Source organism: Balaenoptera musculus, chromosome X (assembly GCF_009873245.2).
Source record: "Balaenoptera musculus isolate JJ_BM4_2016_0621 chromosome X, mBalMus1.pri.v3, whole genome shotgun sequence".
Classification (NCBI taxonomy): domain Eukaryota; kingdom Metazoa; phylum Chordata; class Mammalia; order Artiodactyla; family Balaenopteridae; genus Balaenoptera; species Balaenoptera musculus.
This window is the reverse complement of record NC_045806.1, coordinates 25,060,117-25,071,075: the sequence shown is the minus strand read 5'-3', so window position 1 is coordinate 25,071,075 and position 10,959 is coordinate 25,060,117. Positions and strand designations below refer to the sequence as shown.

Sequence of the window (10,959 nt, the reverse complement as noted above, 5' to 3'; positions counted from 1 at the left end):
TTTATGATCAATGGCAAATATGCCATGGAAGTTTAATTCCTCAAAAAAAACCCCACACACCAGACTTAAAAATAAGCAAAAATATATATATTTATATATGCATTTCTTAGGTTTTCAAATTAAATATATGTAATTAAATATTTATTATTATTATACATTCCTTAGGTTTTCAAATTATATCTTTATATATTATATATTATTATTATCATATGTATATTCTTTAGGTTCCTTATATTTATATATTCCTTATTTCTTTTTTTTTAAATTTATTTGTTTAGTTATTTATCTATTTATTTATTTATTTTTGGCTGCTTTGGGTCTTCGTTGCTGCTTAGTGTGGGCTCTCTCTAGTTGCAGTGAGCAGGGGCCACTCCTCGCTGTGGTGCACAGGCTTCTCATTGTGGTGGCTTCTCTTGCTGCGGAGCATGGGCTCTAGGCACACGGGCTTCAGTAGTTGTGGCTCACGGGCTCTAGAACGCAGGCTCAGTAGTTGTGGCACACGGGGCCAGTTGCGCCGCAGCATGTGGGATCCTCCCGGACCAGGGCTCGAACCCGTGTCCCCTGCATTGGCAGGCAGATTCTTAACTGCTGCACCACCAGGGAAGCCCTCCTTATTTTTTATAGTTGTATATTTCTTAGGTTTTCAAATTACGTACAAATAATTAAATATATTATTATATATTCCTTAGGTTTTCAAATTATACATATAGGTAAAGATTTTAATCCTTTCTTAATAAACAGTAGCTTTTTACTCTAACTAGATGCACTACATGGTGAGTTCTCTCTCTGTCTGATAAAACTAAATGCATTAGGCATTTGTAATTCGTTCTTCAGTAATTGAGGGACGATTTGGATATATAACTCAATATCATTTGCCAGACAATATTCTTCAAATGTATTATTCATGTGGTGCTTATTATTTTGCAAACACTTCATAGTATACAAATGCACCTGCTGTCTGCCATTCATCTTGCTCCTCTATTCTGTCTCAATTATTTTGTCTCCATCACACAGGAAAATAATCACAAGAGAGGGTAAAAGTTTCTTGACTTGTAACAGATGAGTGAATAAAAAATAAGTTTAGATAAACTGAAAAAAATGACAACAGGGAATTATAGGGGAAAGAATGAATAATTGTGATATGAAGATATCTTTAAATATATATGCTAATTGAAAAAAATTATTTCTGTAGCTCCTAAACAATATATTTTAGGATGACAATGTAAGGTAAGAAACTAAATGACTGGGGCCTTCCCTGGTGGCGCAGTGGTTGAGAATCTGCCTGCCAATGCAGGGGACATGGGTTCGAGCCCTGGTCTGGGAAGATCCCACATGCCACGGAGCAACTAGGCCCGTGAGCCACAACTACTGAGCCTGCGTGTCTGGAGCCTGTGCTCCACAACAAGAGAGGCCGCGACAGTGAGAGGCCCGCGCACCGTGATGAAGAGTGGCCCCCGCTCGCCACAACTAGAGAAAGCCCTCGCACAGAAACGAAGACCCAACACAGCCAAAAATAAATTAATTAATTAATTTAAAAAAATTCCTTCCTCTTTAAAAAAAAAAAAAAAAAAGAAACTAAATGACTAGTTCAAATGCCCTCCCCCCAAAAAACCTGAGTAAATTCATACATGTGGAAAATACTTTTAAAATATTTTATATGTAAGTGTAAAGATTTATATCACTCAAAAATATCATCTTCCTGATTTTCTGGAATTGAAGGTTGCTTGAAAAGAATGGGATATTTGAAAATATCAGAAAAATATATTCGTTAATAGTTATTTTTGTTGAAAGACTTAATTTTATTGTAATGATATTTGCTATTTGAGACATCCCCTTGGATGACCAGTAAACATCTTTCATTTAACATGTCCAAATATGATGACATTCATCTTTTTCCTGATCCTATTAGAACCTTTACTGTTTGGTGTTAGAATAATTCACAAAGTAACTGAATTACTTACCAAGTAATTTTAAATAACTTAAAAAATAGAAAATCTATCTGCATACCCTTCTTATCCCTAACTGTTTCTACTCTAACTTTGAGGGATGCCTAGAGAAATTCTCAGGCTTCCTTCTTAGTAGCTGAATAATCACCCACCTTGAATGAGTCCTGACACTAGCAAATGGATTAATGATAAAATATTTTCATCTGTGACATTTCTGACCAAGTCACACTCCTTTGCTTAATATCCTTCCCTGAATCTGCATACTCTGTGGAATCAAATTCAAACTATTTTGTTTAGCTATACAAGGTCTTTTTAGACCAGGATTTATCTTGTATCTCTTTCCCATCTCCTACTACTTCCCCATTCACATCTGTGGCTTTGGCAGTACCTAACTCTTGGTGCTCCCAATGTGCCATGTTCATCCTCACATCCATGTGTTAGTGGAGACCCTCAAGCAGGAACTCCTTCCCATTCTCTGCTCATAGCTTAGTACTCAGCCTAAGTACCACCCATCTGGATCTGGGTCTACTTCCATATCATCCTTTATTACAGCACAGTTCAAACTATTTCACAGGATTATTTGCGAACCAAATATGGTAGTAAATATTAAAAAAGAAATGAAAAGGTAAATTAATATAAACATCCTTTCCAAATTTTTGTTTATTTTTTCAAACATAGATTGTATGACTTTGCATTTACTTATATAGCATTAGTACTTTTACTTGAACGGTTAAAATTTTACTATATATAATTATAATCATATGTAATGTACATTTATATTCTCTAACTCTGTGTTGAATGTCACAATTGTCTTTTTAAAACATCAGAAGAATACTAAATGAGAATTATTACTTATTTAAATATAATTTAACTTTAAGCAGAGGTTATGATGATGATAAGAAATAAGAAAATTAAATAAAGCTTTTTTTGTTTTCTTGGATTTGAACCAAGAAAATATTCCTGAATTCACAATTCAGTCATAGGTCATTCTGATGAACTATAACATATAAGTTTCCTTCTACAAAATTCCAAGGCTAAACTAAGGAACAAGAAGAAGACAAATCAGTAAGATACTCCTTTTTATTTCAAATCACCTCATTTTTGGTACATTTATGTTTCTTAGAAGTTTTGAATTCTGGGCATATACCAATGTATGCAAATAAGACAATGTTCTCCTGTCTTTGCTTCCCTGTTATTGTCACATGATAACAGCCTGATGGAGTCTTATTAGATGTTTGGGATGACAGGACTTAAAAAACGATGTGGTGGGAAAATGGGGAGTTGTTCAGTGAGCAGAGTTTCAGTTTTGCAAGATGAAAAAGTTATAGAAATTTGTTGTACAGCAATGTGAATATACCTAACACTACTGAACTGTATACTTAAAAATGGTTAAGGTGATAAATTTTATGTTTCATGTTTTTTATCACAATTAAAAATTTTAAAACAACAACAATAAAACTGTGGCATACAAAATACTTCATTTTCAGGGTCCTTAGGGGAACCTCAGTCACCTATGGGTTCATAGCCCTGTTGTCAAAAGCACAACCCTCTGGAGCCAGCCAGTTTTCATTTCAAAACATGGCTTTGCCACTTACTAGTTGTGGGGCCATAGGTAAGTCACCTAACTTCTCTGTGCTTCAATTTTTCCATCTGCAAAATGGAGATATTTCATAGGACCCTTTTCACACAGTTGTTATAAGTATTAAAGAAGATAATATTTGTAAGCAGCTGAGACATTCCATAAAGTAAATTATCCAGAATGACTGAAATGGAGGAGTTATTCTCACCAAATTTAGAAGATATGTTTCAGATGATCTAACTATATAGGCTATCCGGCAAATGTGAAATCCCTCTGATGAGCAACGGGGGCCACCTGGAAGTGGTGCTAATTCTCCAATGCAAATGAGTGAGATCGGCATTATCGCTGATTTATCAAATGATGTGGTTATCAGTTTTCTGACGCTGTGGACACAGCCAACAAATGGTAGTTGCTAATGCAAGCCCCAAATCAAACATCCCAACAGGAGACCTTCTGAATTGCAAATTAAGTTGCCTCACACATGCCCCACTCCACATAGCCTGCTTCAGTGTAGGTGGCTGAGGACTTTATGTATTTAATGACTGATGATTCACCTATACAAAGAGGGAGGAGGCCAGTGAGCACCCAGTGTTTCAGAGTGGAAAGGAGCCTGTGGGTACAATTGTAGGCACCAATCAAAACCAGCAGTGCCCAACTCCTCACCTAAAATGCTTAACAGTAACTACGATGGGGTTGCCATACTTCGCGTTCATTCATTCACAAATATTTATTGAGCACCTATAACAGGACAGACGATGTCAAAGCCCTAAAGACACAGCAATAAATGAGACAATGCCTTTCAAAAGCTTACAGCCTAGTACATTAAGAACAAATAAATATTAATAAAGTAGAGAAAACTCTAGCTTGGCTTTCAAATCGAATTGATCAAGCACAATTCCTGCATTAACCTTCTAATTTTTAAAATTATATTTCAAGACTCTATGGCATTCAATGGTAATTTTAAGAAACATTGCCAATTAGGATTTAAAATGGAAATAGCAAAAGACTTCCAGATGTAGTGTTGGCATAATATCACTTTTTTATCACTTGCCCTCATTTCAGCTTAATAAACTCTCTTGGCTCTCATCTTTCAGTGTTTAATCCAAAGCAATTAAACTGATATGCAAATGCCATCTCCATTGCTTTAAGAGTGACACTTAACACAATTTCATTATAATAGGCAACTGGAATGTTTGTAGAATGATCAGCTCATTTTTATTTTTAAAAATGTGCTTTTCTTGCAAGGTATGCTTGTAAATAAAATGTCCACACACACAAATTTTACTTGATAAATAACATGTAGATAATATTTGTTTTGTATACTGAACACAAAGTCCATACCATGTGGTATTTCTATTTAAAAGCCTGCTATTCTTTTGCTTAGTCTCTACAGAAATGAATATTTTAGCTAATGAATTATATTAGCAAAAAGTACAGGATAAGCAGAAAATGAACAAAGTGTGTGTGTGTGTGTGTGTGTATTGTTTAAGGTAGTCTGTCTTTTAGGATTCAGTTCTAATTAGGGAATGAGAAGGTTATAGTGGAAATTCCAAATACACTTTATTAGATTCAATTAGTTAAGTATTCGTGGTATTAATAGTCCCAGTTCTTCACTCCTGCCTGTACCCATACCCTTGGACATGTAACCTCCACTCTGAGTCTGAGTCTACCATGTGACTTGCTTGGGCCAATGGGATCTTAGAAGTCATGAAGCAGGGGCTTAAATCAGTACTTACACATCTCTTCTCCCTTTGTTGCACTTCTCCTGTTGACATGAGAACATACCTGAGCTAGCCTCTGGAGGATGAAAGTCTCACAGAGTTAGATTCTAGCCACCCCAGTTATTCCATCTGAGGCCAGGCCATCCTAAATCAGTCAACAAGTAGCTGACTTCTAGAGAGGAAGTCAGCTGTAGTTGGCTAGGTTTAGGACATAGTATACTTTCTCATCTCTGAGAGTCATATTTTTATCATCATCAGTTGGAACAAATGCATTATGCTGGATGGTACATATCACTGTCTTAAGAAGGAATAGATTTTCCATTAAGCATTATTGACATATATTCAATAACACCCTTAAACACTCAAGAGGCTTTAGAAACATACTCTATTAAGAAGAAAGATGTATCAGAATTTGAGTATTTCTTAAAAGGAAACATTTTTCAACTAAAGGCCTTAGTCTAGTAGCTGAAAAAATATTTGATAGACAAATTAATATTCATAATTCAATAAATATTTATTGAGAAACTATGGGCTACTCATTGTCCAAAGTTCTGGGATACAAAATAGGATTAGCCTTTGGACTTTAAGTGTTATGCTTGGTAAAATCAAATTTAAAAAATCCTAATTCAACCAAATACTATAAACAACAACAACACAAAAATGAGCATTACAAAATTTGTTTTGACAGAAATAATCTAAAAATATTCAATTTGTATTTATGCCCAAAAAGGAAACAAAAATATAAAAGAGTGAAATATGTGAGCTATAATTAATCTGAACTTTATTTTATTTTAACTTTGACTCCTATAATTATTTTGTGACTAATCTACTCCATGGGTAACCCAAGACTTACATGGCTAAGAAACATTTAAGCGACTCTAAAAACCTGCAGTTTTAGCATGATCCCAAGACACACAGTTGTCCAATTTACCAAACCTTAAATCATGGAAACACTTATCTCCCATTGGGAGTGTTTAGGGGCTAAGGTGAGGTTGATAGGGTTTAAGTCCAATCTCCAACATTTATTAGCTGCCTGACCTCAGGTCAGTTATTTAAACTCTTTAATGTATTACGATAAACATTTTTGAAATTCCAGAGTTGAACTACACTGAATATGACCTTTTCATGTTGGAATTATTACTAGCTAACAGATATGGTTTTGTTCCCACTGATTCTATAGCTCCATGACATACTTTCTTACCTATAATAAGAATCTAAAATGAAAAAAACAATTTTAGCCCATTAGCTTAACAGTTTACCTCACACACTCCTTTTGACTTTGATCATCACACCTAAATTTACAAACAAAAATTTTTCTGACACCCAAAAAGAAATAAATAACTATCTTGGGGTGATAGCTTTATGCTACAAATGTTTCCCGGTTGTAATCATTGGAGTACATGAAAAAGAAAAGTATCTTTAAAAAATGTATCTGACAAAGCTAAATAAATTGTTGGAATACAGATTGCTATTTATGATTATATTGTCTACTTCTTACATTCTTCCTAGAATTCTTCACACATTGTATGCATCCTTTGGGTTCTTCTCATAGCATTAGATATAAGATACACAAATTACTAAATACAGTTACTGGGTTAATAATGATTTTCTAAATCCCAAACTCTGTACAATCATTAAAGTTATAATCATCATCATCACTTATCTTTTAAAGAAGTGTGGCACTGTGGAAAAATTAATACATTGTTTATTAGAAGCACTGAGATTGAGCACCATCTATATCAGTGTGCTGATTGATTTGGCAAGTCTCACTCTCTGAGCCTCTTTGCCCTCATGTATAAAAAGTGAATAACAATATCTGACCTAACTCATAGGCTTGACATGAGGATCACAGTTAAAATGCACATGAAAGTAGAAGTGGAAGACATTCATAAACAGTAAAGTTACACATTACTAATTTTCTATGAGTCTCAGTCTCACTTATAAAATAGCAATAATAATTTCTAGCTCACAGGATTTTCTGAGGATTCAATAGAAAAATACTTAACATATGCAAAACACCATAATGCCAGAGACAGAGGAGTAGCTCAATAAATAATGGTGGTTGTACAACTTTAAACATTTAAAACAACTTAGAAATTTAGAGATAAAGTATTATTTACGTATATTTTTTCATATATTATACTCCATAATATAATCACATATTATACCCTTTTTCATTTGTAGTACAATAAACTGTTCTGAATGAGAAAGAATAGCTGGAGAAAAAAAAAATCTGACATGAGAATAATACGGTGAGACTTTCTCAGATTCTTAGACGTTCTCTGATTCTTTCTATTATCTCCAGATGAAAAAAAATTATAAAGTATCAGATGTCATATTATTAACTTTCCATTTCTCTGTTGTTTCTAGGTATTGGTTTGATGAGTAAATGTACCAAAAAAATTCTTTTGAGGTCAAAAGATCCTTTGTTATAGATAATATCTGATAAGTAGTTCTAAGAAAAGAGAAGACTACACAACAGCCCTGATTTATGTGGTCAATAGTGAAATATTCATTAATTGATTTCTTCAAAATCTGAATACAGGTTAGAATTCTCCAAGATTAACATGGGCTCCTGTGCATCTAATTCCTCCATCATTCCTTCCTGTCTTACCTCTTTTAATCAGCTTATATCCCATAACTCCTTCCTGGCTTCATTTAATTCCCTGACAATCTAAATCTAAATCTAAATCTAAATCTAAATCAATCATCTCAATACCCATGAGTGTCTCACTATATCTTTTTATTTCACCCAATTTTCCAAGTCCTGACTCCTTCTTCAAAGTCATGAATTCATTCTTAAATCGCACAGCCAAACCATCCAGAGGTTTTATTTAAAGATTATTTTTTTGTAAAATCCCTATCATATTAATGAGAGTAACTATTTCAAGGTGCTTAAGATTGATAGAAATTGTCCAAAGGAGAAAATTAAGTTAAAATGTAGATTAGAAATAAAGCTGACAGTAGCAAGAAAGCAAGGTCAGAGAATGAGAATTATGTCCTAGAAATCTGAAATGTTAAATAGAAAATCTGGTTGAGAAAACTCCTATATAAGAAAGAGTGGGGAAGTTCTATTTCTAGTAATATGGCAAACTAGGTTATTTGGACCAAGAAATGAAAATAAGTAAAAATACTAGATTCTTTCCCTCAAAATGAAATAGTTCATAAGAATCCTAGGCCAAAATCTAAGTAAAACCAGAGCTCAAAGAATTAAGTGGCCCACTGAAGACATTTTCCTGAGGGCATTACTAACACAGTAATCTCAGTCACCACAATCTTGGTTTAATGGTGGCACAGGTCTGATAGCCTAGGGATTGGGTGTTTAGTCAAATCTCAAATTGGAGAGACCCTCATCCAGTAAAGCTAAGGCCTACAATCATTAAGAAAATGATGAAACATAACTAAACTTGACCCTCTCCAACGTCTTATACATCCTTAAGGTAGATCTATAGCACAAATTCATATTACTTATATAGTTCCCAAAAAAACCTCAAGCTATGAATTTCATTTAATTTATAGTGATCCCAGAGTGATCACACCTTAGGCACTTGCCAAGGCAAATGGAAATCTTTTCCAGAAGAGTTCCCCTTCATCCTAGGCCTCAGAGAAAACCCCAAAATAATATTCTAAGGAAAATGATCAGCTCATTGAAAACACAGACAAACAAAAACCAACTAAGCACAAAGGGGAAATAAAGTGCCTTGAGCAAGAATCATGAGAAAGAATAAAGAGAAGCTATCTCTCCACTCTCTGTAGTGAAACTACAGATTTAAAGTTACCAACCAGCAATTTTAAAACAAAGAAATAAAAGACAAGCATAAGCATATATAGATATTTCTATATCTGTCTATAAAAATTACCTAACCAATTTAAAATAAGGCAACTCTTAGAACTTCCAGAAAAGAAAATATAATAAATAAAATTAAAATCTCAAGGGATAGGTTTAATACCACATTAATTACAGCTGATGAGAAAATAGAAATGAAACATACATGCAGTGATGGAGAGGGGGCCAGTCACTGCAACAGGGGAGTACCCACCATCTCCCAAATATCCTTCTTTACTCAGGGTTAGCCATGACAAATTGGTACTGGAATACTCTTTATAAATGGGAAGGTCCTTGAGGGTCACAGATGATGCTAGGTCAGCTTTGGTAGTAGTACAGATGTAAGCACACCAAGGCCACATATTTCTAGATTGCATCCTTGGCCCTGATCATCCTTACAATGAATGTTTTGCTGCTTATATAAAGGATAGGAAGAAGGTAGAGCAAATCAAAATCTACTTTTAGGAAAAATCAAAAACAAAACAGATGCTCGCCATATATATGTTAGAAGTTTCTTCCCAAGTATTTAATTATACAGTTTTTTTTCAATATGAAAATGAATGTAAATAGCATAAAAAGTGATTTTTTTAAACTGTAATCAGACTTTCAGAGAAAAATGACAGCCAAGCACTTATTGTGTACCAAACAAGGTACCAAGTGTTTTATGCATATCATCTCCTCAACCTTCACAATACCCTAGAAAGAAGAAATTCATATCCTCCTTTGACACTTAAGGAAATAGATTCAGAGGAGAAATAAATTGAAAATGACGGAACAGGATTTGAACTCAGGTCTGCTGATTTAACAGCTCAGGCTCTTAACTAAAAATAGTGTTATTTTATATAAAAATAAATTCAGGTTAAAAGAGCAGGGTCATCTTATTTTAAAAAGCACTTTTTACATCTATACCACTTCAATGACATTGCCCCCAAATTCCTTCCCTAACTCTGACAACTTACTATCAAAGTAGAAGAACCCTGCTAGGTAAAAGGATTCTATCCTGAATATAAGTTGTTAACCATTCCACAGTGTGAACAATGTCATAAATGGAGATCTAGAAGGCAACTTGATCAATATGATCGATTTGGGATCTAAAGAATCACGTGGGTTAGAGTAACATCAGCTACAACAAGGCAAAATGTAACATCACTTAAGGGAAGAGCCACCACTTGGTTTCACAGCCAGCTGCAAAGGATTAACAGACACCAGTGGCAGCATGCCAGCTGGGGGATGTAGCCAAACTGATTTCAGCTAAAATTTTTTTTTAAATCACAATATTTAGACCAAGGGAGGGGCTAGTCTTGCTCTTCCCCGTGGTAGCTAGATCAAAGAAGAGCGATGTGATTGGAAACTATGTCGTATGAATCATTGTCAGAACTAGAGATGTTTAGCTTATAAAAGAATATAGGAGTGTAAGAAGCAGGAGATGTGACAGAGGCACACATGTGTCCCCAGACATCTGTCCATAGGGAGATCCTAATGATTCCCATCAGAGATTTTAAAAATTCAGTTTTGCACATTAGATTTATTGAGCTTAGAAGCCACTCAAATTTCGTTTTGTGTTTTCTATAAGTTTATTTATATCTGGGAAAACTCTAGCAAGGATCACAGCCAAAGAAGGCATTAAGATATTACATTGCCTCTGAGCACCATTTACACTCCCTGCTTTACTGGAAGAGTAGCCTAAACAGGGATGTTACAGCTTTCTTAATATATCAGAAGAGCTTGTGTAAGACTGAAGAACTGCAATTGCTCTAGGGTAGGGTCCAAAGACAGAGAACTTGGCTCAAAAGGAAAGAACTTTGATGAACTCAAAATAAAGAAGGAATTTCAAACTGAATGGTGCAAACAGAAATGCCTGTCTCAGGATGTCATGGACCCAAAGTT

General features: G+C 34.6%; 1 protein-coding gene across 1 annotated transcript in view; it reads right to left on the bottom strand.

Moving 5' to 3' along the window:
- Positions 1-10,959, bottom strand: part of IL1RAPL1 (interleukin 1 receptor accessory protein like 1) — a 1,287,591-nt gene that overhangs the window by 577,104 nt on the left and 699,528 nt on the right. The window lies entirely within an intron of this gene.